The 21678-nt window shown below is 37.7% G+C and overlaps 1 long non-coding RNA gene across 1 annotated transcript in view; it reads left to right on the plus strand.

Annotated features, from left to right (window-relative positions):
• Positions 1–21678, plus strand: part of LOC102160458 — a 569575-nt gene that overhangs the window by 405893 nt on the left and 142004 nt on the right. The window contains exon 6 of the long non-coding RNA XR_002344204.1: positions 4651–4763. This is a non-coding gene — a long non-coding RNA (uncharacterized LOC102160458). The remainder of the gene's footprint in view (positions 1–4650; positions 4764–21678) is intronic.

Genomic DNA, 21678 nt, shown 5'->3' on the forward strand with positions numbered 1-21678 from the left:
ACTCCTTAGATTAAATCAATTGTCACTTCTTCCTGGACCCAGTAAACACAGTTCTCTATGATCTTTTAGAAAAGCAACTTTGTCCACCATTCAAAGAAACTGCTGCCTAATCCTATTATATTTGTGGGTGTTGTCAGACTTCACTTAGTAGCTACAGACATGAGTATTTCAAGTCCTTTTAACATCCCTTCGGTTCAGTTCAAATGACCTGTGAAAAGTACTGACCGATCCTTAATGGGACAGTCAATTCACTTTTTCATTCCAACACCAAAAAAGTTTTCCATTTTGGTATTTATAAAAATTACTGTGATAAATCATGTTGAGTCCCAGTTCCATTTCAGTTCCTATTAGACCCTATGCCAAATCTTGTCAGACCCACATTCAATCTGCTTTCACATAATAGAAACCATGTGCATCTGAGGAAGGAAAGTGGCCTCTATTTTTCTGGTGGTGAAAAAAGAGAATTGCTCCTTCTCCTACATGCGTCAAGGAAAGCAGGTCCTCTTACAAATCCTCCAAATCCTCTCTAAGAAGGTGGTTTATGTCACTGCTGATAAGTGACACAGCAAAAGGAATACAATAATTGTGGCCTTAGGAAGCTATAAGATAACTATTTTTGAATACTTATATTTTAAGGCAGCTTAAAATATGTGCTTTAAAAAAATTATAATAGACTGAAAAGATAGACCACTTATTAAGTCCATTCCAGGTATAAGTAATGTCTTCAGTACTTATGAGGTTTATCTTAATATTTTCCCAGCTTTATGTAGATATTAAGTAACTTCTCCAAAGCCATGTACCTGTCAAGGGGTGGAGCTGATTCTGAATCCAGATTTAGCAGGTTTCAAATCCCATGTTATTTGAACCCTAGTCTGCCAACTCCCTCTAATTAGAGAAATTTGTAAGTAGAACTCCTTTGCATTGGAAAATGTCCTGTCAATCATTTCTTTTCAGGGCTCTCTTATCTGATTCTGAAATGGCTTGGTTGGAGTTCTCGTTGTAGCTCAGTGGTAACGAACCTGACTAGTGTCCATGAGGATGCAGGTATGATCCCTGGCCTCGCTCAGTGGGTTAAGGATCCAGCATTGCTGTGAACTGTGCGTCGCAACACGACTCAGATCCTGAGTTGCTGTGGCTGTGGCATAGACCAGCAGCTCGAGCTCTGATTTGACACCCACCTAGAAACTTCTATATGCCGCAGGAATACAAAATAAATAAATTAAAATAAAATAAGATAAAAATAAATCTAAAAAGACAAAAATAAAATAAAATAAAATGGCTTGGTAAATTTATGGTAAATTGGAAAGAAGACAAATCTTTTTTTTGACAGGATAAAATTTTTATTTTTTATTTTTTTTTCAATAATGATTTTTATTTTTTCCATTATAGCTGGTTTACAGTGTTTTGTCAATTTTCTGCTGCACAGTGAGGTGACCCAGTCATGCATACACGTATATATTCTTTTTTCTCATATTATCATGCTCTATCACAAGTGACCAGACATAGTTCCCAGTGTTATGCAGCAGGATCCCATTGCTTATCCATTCCAAAGGCAATCATTTGCATCTATTAACATCAAATTCCCAGCCCATCCCACTCCCTCCCCCAGGCAACCACAAGTGTGTTCTCCATGTCCATGATTTTCTCTTCTGGGGAAAGGTTCATTTGTGCCATATATTAGATTCCAGATATAAGTGAAGTCATATGGTGTTTGTCTTTCTCTTTCTGACTTACTCACTTAGTCTGAGAGTCTCTAGTTCCATCCATGTTGCTGCAAATGGCATTATTTTGTTCTTTTTATGGCTGAGTAGTAGTCCATTGTGTATATATACCTCATCTTCTTAATCCAATCATCTGCCAACAGACATTTAGGTTGTTTCCATGTCTTGGCTATTGTGAATAGTGCTGCAATGAACATATGGGTGCATGTGTCTTTTTCAAGGAAAGTTTGTCCCGGTATATGCCCAAGAGTGGGATTGCTGGGTCATATGGTAGTTCTACGTATAGTTTTCGAAGGTACCTCCATACTGTTCTCCATAGTGGTTGTACCAATTTACATTCCCACCAACAGTGCAGGAGGGTTCCCTTTTCTCCACACCCCTCCAGCATTTGTTATTTGTGGACTTATTAATGATGGCCATTGTGACTGGTGTGAGGTGATACCTCATAGTAGTTTTGATTTGCATTTCTCTAATATCAGTGATGTTGAGCATTTTTTCATGTGCTTGTTGGCCATCTGTATATCTTCTCTGGAGAAATGTCCGAAGACAAATCTTAATTTTTTTACTTCAGGCTCTGTAACTTGCTAGCTATGTGATCTCAGTTAAGCATCTTAGATGCCCAAATCCTCAGTTTTATTATCTGTTAATTGGGAGTGATAATATCTGCAATGCAGAGTTGTGAATTTATAAATAATACATGCAGTTCTCCTAGCAGAAGATCTGGTAAGTTGTTCAATAAAAGGCAGCCATTCTTCCTTTCATACTGAGTGAATATTTACTTGGTGATGTTGAAAACAGTATGCTAATGTTTTGAACCAGAAAATTAGAATGTCCCCTTTATAAAGGATCTGGACAAAGAAATGGCTGAGAAATGGTTTCTTCGTACGCATAACTACTAGCAATTTTAGTAGATGTTGAAGAATTACTAATGCAACCTGCAAGGCAAATGGGCCTGTAAAAGGTCAAAATAACCAATGCATTATATTTATTTCTCAAGCTTACAATGCTTAGGGAAAAAAATAAATTTGTAGTTTTCCACTGAGCCTTTTTATTCACTACTTTTAAAAAAGTAATGCCATAAATTTAACAGGCCCTAAACTATAAGTTAGAGTAATTTTTAAAGTGGTAGGCCAGATTATATGAATGCCACCTAGTAGCATTCTCCTGAAAACACTAACGTTGCTCTAAATAGTGTCAAAATGGCCAATTTCTGAAAAAGCAGAATGGAAATGTTGCTAACATTTTATTATTACATTTATAGTCCTCTGCCTGGACTTTCAAATTGGGATTATTCTAGGTAATAATAAGTGAAAGCAAACAAACATCACTCAATAAATGGCTTCCCTTTCCTCTTATTCTTTTTTTTTTTCTTTTTGCTTTTTAGTGCCACACTCACAGCATATGGAAGATCCCAGGCTAGCGGTTGAACCGGAGCTGCTGCCAGCCTACGTCACAACCACAGAACCTGGGATCTGAGCAGCGTTTTGACCTACACCGCAGCTCAAGGCAGTGCCGGATTCTTAACCCACTGAGCATAGCCAGGTATTAAATCTCTAACCCGCATCTTCAGGGGTACTGGTCAGATTCGTTTCTGCTGTGCCACGACAGGAACGCCATCTTTCTTCGTATTCTTTGGGAGCAGCACATATGCAGAAGACAAGGAAAATTTCCATTGTAGGGTTTTATCACTGTGAAAATCACTGGGGACTCTGCCTAATGAAAATCATTCCATCCAATTATAGGAAATCAAAGATGCAGAAACTCTAACCTTAAATTTTAGGACCTTTTCTGACCCTCAGAAGTGCATTTCCCTATGTTGACATTTTAACCATTGTTTTCCTTTAAGTTTTCTGAGACAACATGCACTCACCGTCTTAATGGGTAACCATTTCCCTCTTTCTCCTTCTCTTTCTCTGCCCCCCCCCCCGACAAAAATTCTCAGAGATTCTGAGTGGATTGAAATTTACATATGAATTTCAGAATCTAAGGACATATGAATTTCAGAATCTAAGGCATCCAGTAACTTGTCCAAAGTTACACAGCATTTAAGATAGAACCAGGACTCAAGCTAAGTCTTTGGACCATCAACTCATTGCATTATCTTACATGAGAATCTGAAAAGAGAGTTTAGTGTTGGTAAGTGGACAAGCAAGAGGAACATGTGAACTGGATCCTTAAGCAGGTGCTAAGAAGAGAAAAGGAGAAGAAGGTGGGACTGGTCCAGTTTTGTCCCAGTGCACTTGGAGCAGCTCAGCTTCTGGGCAAATGAGATCCAAAGTGTACCATCTGCAGAGGCCAGCAAACGAGGGGATGCTTATAGGGATGAACAGACACCACCTTGTGCCTTGGTGAGACTGAGGAGACCAGGAAGTCTCCCTTTGGGTGTTTCTCACCTCTGGTGACAATAGTACCCATCTCACATGATTATTGTGAGGATTAGTTGATCCATATAAAGATCTTTGAATAGGGCCCAGCATGGGAAGAAAATGACTAAATTAGGGGCAATAACCATTGCTTTATAAAAGAATATCCCTTCCTTTTCATTGTAGTAGTGCATGTGTCCGTGATTGCAGACTTGGAAAGTATTTTCTTTAACAAACACTTAAATCATGCTTAATATGTGCTTCACACATATAAACTCATTTTTAATAAGGAAGTACAAGCACACATTCATTTACAGAGAGGTTATAAAACTTGTTTAAAGTCCCACGGTTGGTGAAAGAGTTGACGTCAATGCCAAGAAAAGCCATGAGTCAAACCACTATCTTATGTCTCTCAAATAGAAAAGTGAACCCAAAATATTTCTAATCCCAGCACCCAGACATCTTAATTTGTTTATACCTTTGTTTACTTTCTTCTCCCTTTATGGTAGTTCATTATAAAGACAGCCCATTTTTTACATTTTTATTTGGTTATGTTGCCTTGCCAGGATCCTCCTGACCTGATGGAACGTCACGTCTTGGTAAATCTACAACATTCCAGTCATGATGCGAAGTGCTTTCCATGTACTCTCCAAGTTTATTTTCACAGCAGTCCTATCAGGTAGGTCTTATTCCCCCCCACTATTGATGAAGAAGAAATTCTGTTTAAAAAGTTCTATTCTTACAGGCTTCTCATTCAAAAATCATGCTGCATCAGAAGTTTACAGCAATTTAGAAGCAAGAAGGAAACTTAAGATAGCCTGGCCTGATTTTAGAGATGAGCATGGAGAGAATGATTGATTTTTTCAGTGTCATGCATCAGGTTGGGGACAGAAGGAAGGCTAGAACACCAGATCTCTTAATTCTATTTGAATGTTCTAGGACCACCCCATATCCTCCACACTCCCACTTACATAGTGTTTTAAATAAGAGGGTTTTTTGGTTGTTATCCCTTTTTTCTGCCATCCATTTCCTCTAAGTAGTATAACTGACAGAGAGTCAACGTTTCTGAGCTGATTGGTCCCTTAGCATCCTGCCTTGTGATGCATTTGACTGTCTATTTGCCTGCAAGAGCTTCCACAGTGCTGCTGATTCTCATGATTGCTTCCATCTCCATGAATCACCCAAGGTATCAACATCCTTCTCTTGTGGGACCTACATTATCTGCATAGGGAAGTTAACTTTGGGCTGAACAAATTTGATTTGGGAGGATATATATGATCCATTTTAAGTTAACAAGAACTTAAAGCAAATACAGTGTGGTTGGGCAGAGATAATATGGGGGGACATGGTTAGAATTTTGTCAGATATAATACAATAGAGAATTAGATTGTGGACATCTGACTGATTAGGTTGAGTGTGTATTAAAATACATTTTTAAACAGTATGTCACAAAATAGGAGTGAAAATAGGAGTGAAGATAAATGTAGTAATAATAATAATAATAACAATAACAATAAATCTCATTTATATTAAGTCCTTATTACATGCTAGGCCTTGTTCTAAAACACTTTACCCATATGTCTTTTCACCTTTATAACCACCTTAGCTACAATCACTACCCTGATAAGAAAAATGAGAGTTTATGTAACTTTCAGCTTATGTAACTTACAAGCACTTACAGCTTGTAAATGACAAAGCTGGGAGCCATATTTTTTAAAGGACACATTTATAGGCATACCTCAGAGATACTGTGGGTTTGGTTCTAGGTCACGACAATAAAGCAAGTCACACAAAGTTATTGGTTTCCTAATGCGTGCAAAAGTCATGTTTATAATGCAGTACATTAAGTGTGCAACAGCATTATAGCTAAGAAAACCATGAATATACCTTAATTTAAAAATACTTTATTGCTAAAAAAATGCTAACCATAATCTGAACCTTCAGTGATTTGTAATCTTTTTGCTGGTGGAGGGTTTCATCTCCACGTTGATAGCTGCTGATTGATCAGGGTGGTGGTTGCTGAAGGCTAGGGTAGCTGTGGCAATTTCTTGAAGTAAGACCATAATGAAATTGGTTACATTGATTGAACATTTTCATGAACATTTTCTCTGTAACATGCAGTGCTGTTTGATAGCATTTTATCCACAATAGAACTTCTCTCAGAATTGGAGTCAATCCTCTCAAATCCTGCCACTGCTTCATCAACTCAGTTTATGTGATATTCTAAATCCTTTCTTGTCATTTCAACACTCTTCATAACACCTTCACCAGGAGTAGATTCCATCCCAAGAAACCACTTTATTTCTTCATCCATAAGAAGCAACTCCTCATTCCTTAAAATTTTATCATGAGATTGCCAGCAATTCAAGTCACAGGTTCAGCCTCCATTTCTAATACTAGTTCCCTTGTTATTTCTACCACATCTACAGTAACTTCCTCCCCCGAAGTCTTGAGCCCCTCAAAGTCATCCATGAGGGTTGGAATCAACTTTTTTCAACTCCTGTTACCATTTTGACCTCTTCTAATGAATCACGAATGCTCTTGATAGCATCCAGAAGGATGAATCCTTTCCAGAAGGTTTTCAATTGATTTTTCTCAGATCCATCAGAGGAATCATTATCTGTGGCAGCTATAGCTTTGCAAAATGTATTTCTTAAATAATGAGATTTGAAAATCAACATTACACCTTGATCCATGGGCTACAGAATAGATGTTGTGTTAGCAGGCAAGAAAACCATATTAATCTCATTGTACACCTCCATCAGATTATTGGGTGACCAGGTGCATTTTCAATGTGCAGTAATATCTTTTTTATTTTATTTATTTATTTATTTATTTATCTATCTTTTGGCCTTTTCTAGGGCTGCTCCCATGGCATATGGAAGTTCCCAGGCTAGGGGTCTAATCGGAGCTGTAGCTGCTGGCCTATGCCAGAGCCTCAGCAATGCGGGATCCAAGCCATGTCTGGAACCTATACCACAGCTCGTGGCAATGGCAGATCCTTAACCCACTGAGCAAGGCCAGGGATCAAACCCACAACCTTATGGTAGTTCCTAGTCAGATTCGTTAACCACTGAGCCACACGGGAACTCCCTATTTTATTTTATTTTATTTTATTTTTTTTTTAGGGCTGCATCCACAGCATATGGAAGTTCCCAAGCTAGGGATCGAATTGGAGCTGTAGCTGCCACCTTACACCACATTACTGCTGAGCCACAACAGTAACTCCAAGCAGTAACATTTTGAAAGAAATCGTTTTTTTTTTTTCTTCTGATCAATATGTCCCAACAGTGGGCTTAAAATATTCAGCAAAACATGTCATAAACGGATGTGTCATCATGCAGTCTTTCTTGTTCCATTTGTAGAGCACAGGCAGAGTAGATTCAACCTAATTACTAAGGGCTCTGGTAAATGAGCATTGGCTTCAAACTTAAAGTCACCAGCTGCCTTAACCCCTAGCAAGAGGGCCATTCTGTCCTTTGAAGCTTTGAAGCCAGGCAATGACTTCTCCTCTCTAAGCTGTGAAAGTCCTAGGTGGCATTTTATTCCAAGAGAAGGCTATTTTTTCCAACATGGAAAGTCTGTTTAGTGTAGCCACTTTGTTACTGATATTGGCTAGATCCTCTGGATAACTTGTGGTAGCCTCTACATCAGTGATTGCTACTTCACCTTATACTTTATGTTATAAAGATGGCTTCTTTCCTTAACTCTCATGAGCCAAACTCACAAGCTTCAACTTTTCTTTTAGTATTCTTACCTCTCTCAGCCCTCATAGAATTGAAGAAGTAGGACCTTGCTTTGGATCATGCTTTGGCTTGAGGGAATGTTGTCGCTGGTTTGATCTTCTATCCAGACCACTACATCTTCCTCCGATCAGCAATAACGCTGTTTCACTTTTTATCATCCTAACTGTTTGTCACAAGAAGCCTAGCTTTCAACATGCCTTTCTCACTAAGCTTAATCATTTCCAGATTTTGATTTAAAATGAGAGACAAGATGTATGACTCTTCCTTCCACTTTAATACTTACAGGCCATTGTAGGGTTATTAATGGCCCTAATTTCAATATTGTTTTGTCTTGGCGGGTAGGGAAGCCCAAGGAGAGGGAAGGAGGTGGGGAAACAATGAGTTGTTGGAGAAATCAGAACACACACATTTATTGATTAATTTTGCTGTCTTGTTTGGGCATGATTTGTGGTCCCCTCAAACAATTATAATAGTAACAGCAAAGATCACTGTTCAGAGGTCCCTACAACAAGTATAATACATTAAAAATGTAAAAACATTGTGAGAATTACCAAAATGGGACACGGAGACATGAGGTGAGCAAATGCTGTTAGAAAAGTAGCACTGATGGTACTTGCTTGATGCAGGGCTACCAAACCTTCAGTTTGTGAAAAACACAATATATCTGCTGAGCACCATAAAGGAAGGTGTGATGAAATGAGATAGACATTTGTTTCCCTCTAGAGCTTAAGATCCAGGAGAGTAGGAATTTTTTATTCCTCTTTTGTTCAGTGCTGTGTCCTAGAGCCAGAGTAGTACCTGGCATTGATTTACAATTAAGAAGCCCTTAGAGTCTGGATACTGCCACTCAACAGATCTTAAGAGAACTGAGCCATGTTATTTTTGTTTGCTCTCTGGAGCCAAGGATGAGGTAGTTGCCTTTTTTTTTTTTTTTTTTTTTAATTCAAAACTATTAAGTACTCCTATTGGTAGCAACAACAACTTGAGGAAGAGATAAAACTCTTAACTAGAATTAATTATCTGGACAGACCAAACAACCGGAGAGGTTGTAAGCATATCATTCTAAGCCTGTGTTAATGAGGTGGACAGAATGTGTTAGAGGGATGTCAGCAGGAGCAGAGGTCAGCTGCCATTACATAATGGAAGAACCACAGCAGTGGCCAGATGCATTTGCAATGCATTGTTTTATAAAATGACAACCCAGCGCAAATTGCTTCCATGGAGATAATAAGGATAATAGGAAAAGCATCTCTTTTACTCACTCTCTGTTTCCAGAATTCAAGATAATAATGATTGCATGCAAAGCATTTTGAAGGACTACTTATTGTCATTCTGCCAAATGGGATTCCTCAACTCTATGACTCCAGTAGCTCATCTAAATGGACACAGATCATGGCCTGTAGTGGAAAATGTGATTGAATGTTTCATGAATCAGTCCAGGCTCTTGGACCTTGACCTTTTATAGATAACTCTCTGGAATTTTTCCATTAAAACTATAGTCAATATGAGAGGGAAAGGAACTGGCATAGTAGTAGGATTTTCAGTCCACAGAAAGAGAAAGTATATACTATGAGTGGGACAGACGAGGCATAATCTTTGGCCAACGACAGGAGGGTGGAATTTGGCTCTGAACGCTTGAGGTTGCATAACTTTATTTCTTGACTGTGGAATTCCGTGATTCCTATAACTTCAAATTTTGAATGTAAATGGCTCATTATTGTCTTTTAACATGTAATTATAGTAGCAACAAAAAAGTCATTGACACTTTGATTGTTTTATTTAAGAGAAGGCTTGTATGTTATAGTGATAAGAACATGGATTTTGGAGATAGACAGACTTGGGTTCAAATCTACACTTCCTTGTGTAAGCTTCAGCAAGTAACTCCAATTAGTTCAGTTTCTTCATCTGCAGTTTGAAAGCTATGATAGTAGTACCAGGCATATACTGATAATATATAAATAAACGTGTATGTCCTTTGAGGGTTTTTAAAGGTTAGAGAAAAAAATATATATATATTTGATTGTTTTTATCTACTATATGAAAATTAAGGGTAAAAATGTGTCTTTTCCATAAATAATAGTACCAAATTCAAAAAACTCAAGAAAGTTCTTGAACTTATATTTAAAATAAAGCATTGGACAAAGAGCATTGACAAGCAAATCATTAAAAAAAATGTAAACACATAATGTACTTTTAAAAGTACCTTAACCTTATTTGTTGCCTGGGAAATGCAAAAAAAAAAAAATTTTTTTTTTTTTTGGTCACCCTGCAGCATATGGAGTTTCTGGGACAGGGATCAGATGCTAGCCTCGGTTGCTACCTTCTCTGAAGCTGAGGCAACACCAGATCCTTCAACCCAGTGTGCTGGGCTGGGATCAAACCTGCATCCTGCTGTTGCAGAGACACCACCAATCCTGCTGTGCCACAGCAGGAACTCTGCAAATATATGGGAAAATATAATTTGATAACATATTACAATAAAGACAACATGGAAATTGGCATTATAAATTATGTTTTTATAGGAAGTAATCAGGCAGTATATATTTGAAATAAAAATGAACATATTCTTTTGACATGGCAATCTTGCTCTAGAGAACAGTTCTATAAAGAAAAAAACATATACTCCGGATCATAAAATTAACAAATATGAAAGGACTGAAATCATAGATTATATCCTATACAAAAAGGAAGTAAATTAGAAATCAACAAAAGAAAAATATCAGAAGTATCACTACCTGTTTGGAAATTAAATAACGTACTTCTAAGTAACTGACTAAAAATGAAATTATAAGAGAAAGCAAAAAACATTTTAGACTAAACAGTAATGAAAACATAAAATATCAAAATTCATGGAACAGAGTTATCAACATTTGTGTGAAATTTATAACATGGAACATTTATATTAGAAGAGATTTAAAAGATTTCAAAAAATGATTCAAGCTTTAACTGTAAGAAATTAGAAAATGTACACACACCACAACCCCAAGTAAGAAAAATAAAGGAAATAATAGAGATGAGTGCAAAATAACGAAACAGATTTGAGACAATAAGTGAAACCAAAACCTGGTCCTTTGGGAAAAAAAATCAATATAATTGATAAAACTTTAGTAAGACTAGTCCAGAAAAAACACAGGAGACCGAAATTATCGACCTCAAGAATTAAAATGGGCACATCACCGAATATTCTAGAAACACTAAAGAATAACAAATGAAAAATATGAAGAACTTTATGTCAATAAAATTGACAACTCTCATAAAACAGACAAATTTCTTGAAAAAGATAACTACCAAGCACACCTAAGGAGAAAAATAGATAACCTGAAAAGCCCTATATCTATGAAAGAAATTATATTTATATTTAAAACCTCCCCCAAAAGTAAACTGTAGGCCAATGTGTCCTCAATGGTGAATTCTGTCAAGTATTTAAGGAAGAAATAATGCAAATTCTGCATACTCTTACATAAAATGGAAGAGGTGGGAATAGTTCTCAATTAACCTCATGAGGCCAGTATATCAAAACTAGACAAATAAGGCATTACAAGAGAAGGAAAACCACAGGCCAGAATAATCAAATCCAGCCCTATATAAAATAATATTAAGATCAACTGAGATTTATTTCAAAAAATTTCAAGTTTAGTTAAATATTTGGAAACTAATCAGTGTAATTCACTATACTAACAGATTTTAAAATGTTTTAAAGCTTTAATTTCAATAGAGTAGGAAAAAGCATTTGATAAATTCAATACCCATTCACGATTTTTAAAAAAATTGTAGCAAATGAGGAACTGTAAGAAACTTTCTCAACCTAATAATCGATATCTAGGAGTTCCCTGGTGGTGCAGTGGGTCAAGGATCTGGTGTTGTCACTGTTGTGATTTGAATGGTTACTGCGGCTTGGATTTGTTCCCTGGCCCCGGAACCTCTGCATGCTGCAGGTACAACAAAAATAAATAACTAAATAAATAATGAAATGTATCCATTAAAAAATCATACTAATGGTGAAATACTTAATGCTTTCCCCTTAAGATTAGGTACAAGGCAAGGATGTCCACACTCACTAATTCTGTTGAACAATGTACTGGAAATCCTGATCAATTCAATAAGGCAAGAAAATAAATTCACATAGATTAGAAAGGAAAAAGTAACACTATCTCTTTCATATAATCACGAGTTTATATATAAGAAATCTTAAGGAATCTACAAAAAAACCTAATTGAACTTTGCTTGGTTGCAGGATACAAGGTCAGTAGTCAAAACCCAATTGTAACCAATACAAGCAACAAGTAAATAGATATTGAAATTTAAACATACTTGCAATAACATAAACAACATAAAATTCTCAAATTTAACAAAGCATGTGCAAGGCTTGTATACTGAAAGCTATAAAATCTTGCTAAAAAGAATTTAAAGAATCTACATAAATGGAGAGGCATACCATGGATTGGAAGATTCAATACTATTAGAATGTCAGTTCACTTCAAATTGATCTATAGATTCAATGTAATCCCAATCAAATACCAGTAGACTTTTAAAAAATTGGAGAAATTGATTCAAAAATTACATGGATGTGGAAAGGACAGAATAGCAAGATAACCTTGTAGAAAAACAAAGCTCTACCTCTTATATCACCTGAATTAAAGACGAAGCCTCAATAATTGAATTTAGCATTGGTATAAGTAGAGTCCAGAAATAGACACATACATACGTACTCAATTTATTTCTGACAAAAGCGCCTAGGCAATTTAATGCAGAAAAATAGTCTCCTAAATAAATTATTCTGTAATAAATGGATATCCATACTGATAAAAAATAACTCAACCCTTACATCATATGTAAGAGCCAACTCTAAATATATGAGGTCTAAACCTAAGAGCTAAAATATGTGTTAAAAGAAGAGATGTTTGTGGTCTTATTTTAGGTAAAGATTTGTCAAATAGGACACAAATATCACAAACCATACAAGAAAAATTAGGAGTTCCTGTCATGGCTCAGCAGTTAACGAACCTGACTAGCATCCATGAGGACACAGGTTTGTTCCCTGGCCTCCTCAGTGGGTTAAGGATCCGGTGTTGCCATGAGCTGTGGTGTATGTCACAGATGCGACTCAGGTCTGGCCTTGCTGTGACTCTGGCATAGGCCGGAGGCTACAACTCCAATTCGACCTCTAGCCTGGGAACCTCATGTGCCGTGGGTGTGGCCCTAAAAAGACAAAAAAGAAAAGAAAAAAGAAAAATTAGTAAATTGTATTTCTTCAAAATTACAAACATCTGCTATTCAGAAGACATTAAGATATGGATAGAAGAGCCGCAGATTAGGAGAACATTTATGGAAAACATCTAGTTTATTATTTCTCAAAGCTAAGTGGAAGAAGCTATACACAAAAACTACAAATTACATGATTTTATTTATTCAAACTTTTAGAAATGTTAAAAGCAGATCAGTGATTGTGGAGGGCTAGGGCTGCAAAGGGACATGGGAAACCTCTCGAGGGTGGTGGATGTGTTCTGCAGCTTGCTTGCTGTGCTTTTTACAGGACAGTATGTATTTTGTATATATTATTGTTAAAACATTTTATTCGATGTCCTTAAAATGGGTGAATTTCACTGGATATAAAATACCTCAGTAAAGCTGATTCAAACAAACACTTGCAACTAAAGGTAGATGCATGAGGACGTTTTAAGGACAAAAATGAAACAGAAAAACAAAAGTAATATCGAGGCTATAACATGATTGTCTATAATTTATCATTTAATACATTGTGAATATTCAATTTATACAGCATTATGTATTTTTTAAGGATTGCATTCACATCATTGGTCTAGATCTAGAGGCATGATATTTGTGGCATTCCAAAGTGTGTGTAGTGTACCCCCCCTTTATTATTAGAAAAAAAAGTTCTATATATTGAAGCATACTTTTAGTATTAACAGTATTTTAGGATGCTGAGATCAAAGGTAGAGAACAGGGGAGATTTTTTTAATTAACATATCTATGTATATAATATTACTACCACCAGTAATCATTTATACTACTTGTGTATGTATATTTTTCTCAAAATCTACCACACTGTATTTTAGTTGTTGGTTTTCAGGACTGACCTAATGGATCACAAACCACTGGATGGCAGGGCAGAATCATATTCATCTTTGAATCTCTGGGACCATTCGTTTACCAACTCTTTAGTGAATACCTACTAAGTGCTAGTCCCTGGCCATGTAGGGGTCGTATTTTCTAACATGTAAGAGGGCTGCAGTGCTTCTTAACTACCAAATTGCATCCAGGTATGTGATTTCGGCAGTAGAAAAAGAAGGTGTTAAATGAATATACCACTTTCCCTTCTAACAAATGTTTAAAAAAAACCCAAAACCCAGACTGTAATATCTGTCCACTTATCATCTGGTTTAAAGTAGAATTTGGCTTTGCAATTTGAGTGTGAAAGAGGGATTTGAGAAATGAAAAATTACGTAAAAGTCCAATTTAAATTGTTTTAAAAAGAAACCATATGTTCAATATCTGGTGTTCCCTGTTTCCTCCCATATCCATATGACTATAATTTAAGATCATAAATCACAAACCTAGTAAAAATTAGGACCCCCCCACTTGTATTAGAATTCATGTTATTGTAAAATTGAAGTCTATAAACCTATCAATATCTCGGTAAGAGAGGTTTAATCTTTATAAACCAGCGTGCAAGCAAGTTTAACTCTTTAGATGGAACATTAATGCTTTCAAATTCCATAGGCCAGGCGGCCCCAAAGCTGCCCAAATCACATTCACAGTCATTTTCAGTACTTCTAATGCTAATTTCATAAGTGGCAAGTGAAAAACCAATACCTCTACATCCCACAAATAAACACTAGCATAGAGGTTAAAACAGGGATTCTAGAGCCTGTCTTGGTTCATAACACATGCCCCATCATTTACTGTCTCTGTACCCTAGGAGAAATTGCTTAATTTCTTTGTATCTCAGCTTCCACATATGTAAATTGAGAGTAATAAAAGCGTTCATCTCATAGGGTTGTTATGAGGACTAATGAATTATATTAATTGATCGTGAATTACCTGAAGCAACCCCTGGCCCGTGAGAAGTATTTGAAAAATAAAAGAAAATATGACTATCCCTGGTAAACCAGCTGTGCTCATTTTTACGTCTCTGTTAGGAACATCTCAGAAAGGTGGCAGGTGGAGGCGGGAGGGCTTGGAGAGACCACCTCAGACCCAACGTAATCTCTGCCCCTCTTCGCCTTGAGATTTGATATTTTTACCTCCCTGCTTATGATCGGGGGTGCCTACACCAGAAACACCAGCTAAAGAAACTTCTAAATGAAAATATTCGCAAGAAGAGAGTGTAAACAAATCTACCCCATGCCAGATTTTTCCATTCTAGAATTATGGGGCTGGGACTTTGTCACAAATTTGAGCAATGGTGTTATAAAACAGACTGACAAGGCTGTGAATTGCAACAGTACATCAAGCTGGAGTCCTAAACTGTTAAACTTTTTTTTTTTTTTTTTTGCTTTGAGTTTTTACCCCATATGCTTGCCATTTCTGCAGACATTCCTTCATGCATTAAGATTTCTAGTTCCCAGGGAAGAGAGGTACTGGGGTATAAATCAGCGAGGATTTTGCTAAGTCTTAGGGCGAGAGAGTTATGACATGTGAGAATTAGTAGGGAGAAGGCTGCTGGAGGACAATCTGTGTTCCTGTTCCATTCTCTTTCTGAAATGTGCCTTACTGGCATTATTTAAGCCTGCTTTACTTTCCCATTATATCATGAGTCTTCTGAGGTAAGAACTATGTCTTGCTTATCTTTGAACAATAACTGGTAACAACAATAATGACGATAAGCAGTATTTACCACATGGCAGATAGTGTGCTGAGTGTTTTACCTGAGTTGGCTTATTTAATACTCACAATCAGTTTAGGTATTACTTTTATTCCAGTTTAACAGATGGGGAAACCAAGGCTTGGAAGGACAATTTGTAAGCTCACGGTCACATGGCCAAGTGGCACACAGTCAGGTGTGGGACCGAGGTTTGTCTAGCTTCAAAAGACATTCGCTTGATTGATACCCTGTGATTCTCATATAGGATACAGCTTAATACTGGAAACCTGTTAGGAGCTCAAAATATGAATGTCCCCTCCACAGAGGTGGCTGGATAGAAAGAGTGACATTGAGTGAAGCCTGCAGTGGGAGCTCAGTAGAAAAGTTTTCTCCATCCTCGAAACATACATGTGCATGTATGTATGCATTCCTTTATAGAATTTCAGTTCTTAAAATTTACTGGTCTTTATCTTTGAAAAAGCATTTCAGAGTAATTGAACAACAGAAAGTTAATTGTATAGTCATTGCAAAGGTTGTGGAGGAAACATTTCAAAGCACAATTGGCTGGTCTACTGACCACCTGATACTGTTTTAGGGGGGATGGCTGCGACGTTGTGGAAGGGCCCTGGCGTTGTGGTCAGGAGGACTTCGGTTGGGTCCCAAATACACTACTTCACTCCCATGGTCCTCAGGCAACAGATTCGATTCTTTGATGCTAGCTTTTTCCTCATCTGTGAAGTGGAGGTACTCACCGTATAAAAGCGAGGATCACACACATTGGTATGTATGCAGTATTGTAAGTCATAAGGCGCTTTATCGAGGAAGCCGTGATCGCGTTCTTCTCCCAGGCTGCTATGGCCTTGGGAACACTGCATGTTCTTGACTTCGATGAACCAGAGAGAGTAGATCAGAGATGCACAAGACAGGTGGCAGAGACGTACAAGAAGAACAAGGAGGAATATTTTTCTGGAATAACACAAAATGCAGCCTGATCACCGCTTTGATCATGCACACGGTCCCTTTTCTGAACTCTTGGGTGACAACTGGCAGTTTGATGGGGAAGACTGGAAAGGAAGAGAGCTGAGCTGGAGCCTTTGGATGAATGCAGATGTGGTTGAAAGGAGCCAGTACAGGTGCAGCCCTGGGGATGGAGGATGTGGATTTTGTCTGAAGAGACAAAAGGAAGATTTGTCTAGGCAAAACTTTTATTGAGTACAATACACAGCTTAGTTAAACTCTAGTTTTACTGTCCATTATGAACTGAATGTTTATATCTCTCCCAGTTTATATTGAGGCCCTAATATGTATAATGGTATTTGGAATGGGGATATTTGGAGGCAGTTAGGGTTGGGTGAGGTCACAGGGAGGGATTGGTGCCCTTTTAAAGAAGAGACACCAGAGAGTGTGCTTATACACTCTCCCACTTGCACTCCCCAGGAAGAGCCACGTGAGCAGACAGCTAGGAGGTGACCATCTGCAAGTCAGGAAGAGGGCTCTCACCAGAACCTGACCATATGGGCATTCGAACATCAGACTTCCAGCCTCTAAAACTATAAAAAAATAATTTCTATTGTTTAGGTTTCCCCAGTTTGTGGTATTTTGTTATGACAATCCTAGTAGATGAAGTCACCATCGCAAGAGTCAGGTAAATTTTGGAGGATATATCAACTAGACCATTGATTTTGTTCTTGAATATGGAAGACCTTCAGTGGAAGACTTGTATTAAAATAATGACCATAAATTTACCTCTTTTGGACTATGACTCGCTCTTAAATGGAATCTTCCCCACCATTTAATCCCTTTCTCTGTCTTCTCCACTGCAACTATAATTCCTCTGATATAGTTCAGATTTGCTAATTTTGGATTTTAAGTAACAAATATATATATTTTTTCTTTTTAGGGCTGCATCTGCGGCACATAGAACTTCCCGGGTTAGGGGTTGAATCATAGCTACAGCTGCAGGCCTATGCCACAGCCAAAGCAACACCAGATCTGAGCTGTATCTACGACGTGCACTGCAGATTGAAGCAATGCCAGATCCTTAACCCACTGAGCCAGGCATTGAACCTGCATCCTTATGGACACTGTGTTGGGCTCCTAACCTGCTAAGCCAACAACAGGAACTTCAGAAAGAATATTTTTAAATACTAGGACCATTAAGTCTAAATATCTAAAACCACTCTGCACACCCTATATTCAAAAAGCTTTGCTGAAGAGGATAACTTATTTTTCCTACCAACTCGAGACTCATTAGCCTACCTCTAAGGGGGGCTAGGTGTTGAAAAGATGACTTTCATTTAAAGATCAACCAGCTGAACTAACTAAAGGCTATTTCACATTTGGAATTAATACTGAAAAAAATCTCCTTCTTCCTTGCAAACAGAATTTATCTCTCAGTTTGAAAAAAGAAATTGGTGATTTACACATGTTCCAACAAACATCACAATTAGACTTGGAAAAGTTGTAAGTTTTCAAAAGGACATGAGAAAATGCCACTAGGACCAGTGTACAGGAAATCAACGATGATGGTAATGAAAATGCATTTCATTATCTAGAGATCATAAATTCTCTTCCACTGAATGTTTCTTTCAACAAATTAAAAAAAAAACTAAAATGGGAGTTCCTGTCGTGGTGCAGCAGAAATGACTCCTACTAGGAACACTGTGGTTGTGGGTTCGATCCCTGGCCTCGCTCAGTGGGTTAAGGATCTGGCTTTGCCTTGAGCTGTGGTGTAGGTCGCAGATGCAGCTCAGATCTGGCGTGGCTGTGGCTGTGGCCAGCAGCTGTAGCTCTGATTAGACCCCTAGCCTGGGAACCTCCATATGCTGCAGGCGCTGCCCTAAAAAGCAAAAAAAAAAAAAAAGGAAAAAAAGAAAAACACTAAAGTGACTGAATGTCAGATTCCAAGGAGTGAGGGAAAAAAAGAAGGCTTCAAACTAAAATGTCCAGTACCTGTTCTGTGATAAGTTACTTCTGGCAGGTTGACATCACTGATTGATCATGGCTCCAGCATCACCTCCTTTCTTGCCTGGAAACTTAACCTTCAGATTTGGTAGCAATGAAGATTGACTTTGTGCTTCTCAGAGCACAGTCAGAGTAATTCAAAGAGGAGAATTACAGATCTTATCCCATTGTGCTAGGAAAGAAACTGATTTAGAAACCTCTTTGCAGAGAGCAGTTTTAACCAGATTATGGTCCAAAATTGGACTCTCTTTTTGAGACGGGATGAAATTTGATCCCTTTGTCAATGACAATAGAAGGTTCATTGCCCACATGATAGAAGCTTGTGTGTGGTAGGTGATTCCTCAAAATTTCTCAGCAGTTATAAAGCAACAAAATCAACTCTAGGTAATGTGATTGTAGGGAAACTCAAGACATTGCACAGTGCATGCCTCTGCCTTCAGCAAAGAGCCTGGGTTGACCATTAGAGACTTACACCTCTTCTCCAGTGCCTCTGATAAGATAGCTTTCTGTCTTAGTGCGGGTCAAGCTCCCCCCTTGTAGTTGGGCTTACAGAAAGCCTCCAGAGGCTACCTAATTGACCACATTGACACTCAGTGGGGCCATCCATTTATCTTGCTACACTTTAAGCCCAATTTCTCTTTGTGTATCCTAACCATGGGAGACAAGTCACTCTTTTCTGTATTATAAATCCCCTTGACCAAAGGCAATTCTGAAAGTAGCTTTCATTGCTTTTTCTTCTTCTAGCTGAATAATCCTAAATTCTCTCACAGGCCCTGCTTTCAATCTCATAATTCATTCTATGAGTAGCTACGTCTTTCCAAGGTCTTTCTAGAGCTTTGGTTGGGCCAAACCAAAGACAGTTGTGATGAATGTATCTTAACAATGAATATAAGTGTCCTTTGCCCAGAAGGCTGTCTATCTTCCTGGACTGTTTAGGCCTGGAGCTTCTTAAATCACTACTGGTTATACATTATTCCTGTCTTCAAAAGCATCCCCTACTAAAGTGCATAAGACAATTGGAAAGGAAGAGGAACTATTGCATATCTCTGTTGCAGGTTACTTTTTTGGGTTAACTGGCTGACAGTATGGTGTAAGAGGAGGTGACATGTTGCAATGCAAAGAACACTGGACTGAGAGTGTTGGATCTCTTATCTGCATCAAGAAGATTCCAGAGAGACAGTATTTACAATCTTACTCATGTCTGAAATTTGGATTTCCATAAATTAATCTTAAGCTCTAAGTGGATACAACAAGAATTGCATTTCCAAGGTTAAAGGGGTTGATTAAGGCCTTAGCAGAAGGTGCTCTGTGGGGTGGGGCGGGGGGAGCAGCAGAGGACAGCTGTGAAGATCTGAGCATAGGGTATAGGTTTTGGATGCTTAGAACTGGGAATATGGGGTGAGCATGAGCTCCTATTTTGTTCAGGGGCTCAGCCAGTGTCGAAGGCAATGTTTGTACTCTTCTGGGCTTCCTTGTCTAAGCCCAGCTAGGCTGAAATAGATCTCCGTGCTACTGGGGACATTTAGTGTTTACTTCGTATATACCTTTGAGGAAAATCTTATTTGTTGAAGGCAAAATCTCCTCCTCTGAAGTTGCCAAGATGATAAATATCCCAGCAGAAAGGTTGATGACTCTTTATCAAGTTTTATAGTAAACCCAAAAGACAACTAAGATTTATCTTTCCTTTAATTTCAAGAATTAAGTCCAAAGAGCTCAGCAACCATAGACCTTATGACTTTATCCAGTACTTTTGTCAGTGGTATTAGGAAGTGGTAGAGGAGTCTCAGATGAGATGAGTAAGGAAATGTTCTTGAACTTTAGACTCAATGCATTTGGATTTTTTAAATAGTTGAAGTCAATATAGCATAGTGGTTATGAATGCATTTTGGACTCAGCCCAATCTGGTTGCAGCTCTGACTCTTTCATTTAATAAGAATATTATCTCAGTGAAGACTGAGGCTCTCAAGCTTCTGCTTATCCTCATCTGTGAAATGGGAATAATAAGAATAATTATCTGTATCATGGGGTTTTCATATGGATTAAACAATAAAAACTTAGTCCAATGCCTGGTCTGTGGTGAAGTGCTCGATAAATGGCCATCATCATCACTTTCATCTTCCAAGAGGATAAAGTGATGACACTGTTGTCCTAACATGTGCAAAGTTCACACCTGGAGAAAACACATGCAGTCTTACAACATGCCTCCGATTTCTGGCCGCTGGATGTGGCTCTTGAAAATAATCTGGATGTGTCAAATACGAATCTCACAGAAATAGGGAGAGGACTGCTTGGAGCTAGATTCCCAAGCTAGGCCAGTGTTTGATATTAAAGTTTCCCTGCAGTCATACTGGAGTATTATTACTCTGTATTGCTTTGAAAACAAACGGTGAGACCTGTGTCCTCAGAGTACCTTTTAGGCTGTGTTGTTTGGACCAAACAAGCTTCCCATTTTCTGGCAAAATCATCGTTTTGATCATTGTGAGACAAAAGGCTGAGAATAGATAGGTGACCAATATTCTAGCCTGTTTCCACTTTTACAAACAAAATAAAAAAATAAAAAAAAAACAACCAAATTTCACTGTGGTTATGAATTTGGACCTCTATGTATAAAATAATTATAAGGGTTATAAGAAATGTAAATATTACATTTGATGCTGTCACACCAAAAAAAAACCTTTTAAAAGTGCTGCATGTAGTGGAGGTTAGTGATAAGTTGAAATATTTTATTTTTGGTGGACATATAAAAGGCAACCATGGGCTTTCACACTTACTACAGTTTTTTTCTCTCTTTCAGTTGAAAATTCATGTTTTTATTTTTTATTATTTTATTTTGTGAACTTAAACAAGTTCAAGCTGCAAAAGTGACATCTGTGTTTGTACAAGACATCAGACAGCATTTGAATTTATTAATATAAAGCATTTTACACCTAGAAGAGCCTCAAATAACCAATGTAGTAAGCAGATGGGAAAATACAATAAATAGTCTGTCTTTCAATGGCATTTATAATGTTTCCTCATTCAGCAATGGCAGACAAAATAGGCAAATGGACTTTTTTTAT

Source organism: Sus scrofa, chromosome 5, assembly GCF_000003025.6.
Source record: "Sus scrofa isolate TJ Tabasco breed Duroc chromosome 5, Sscrofa11.1, whole genome shotgun sequence".
Classification (NCBI taxonomy): Eukaryota; Metazoa; Chordata; class Mammalia; order Artiodactyla; family Suidae; genus Sus; species Sus scrofa.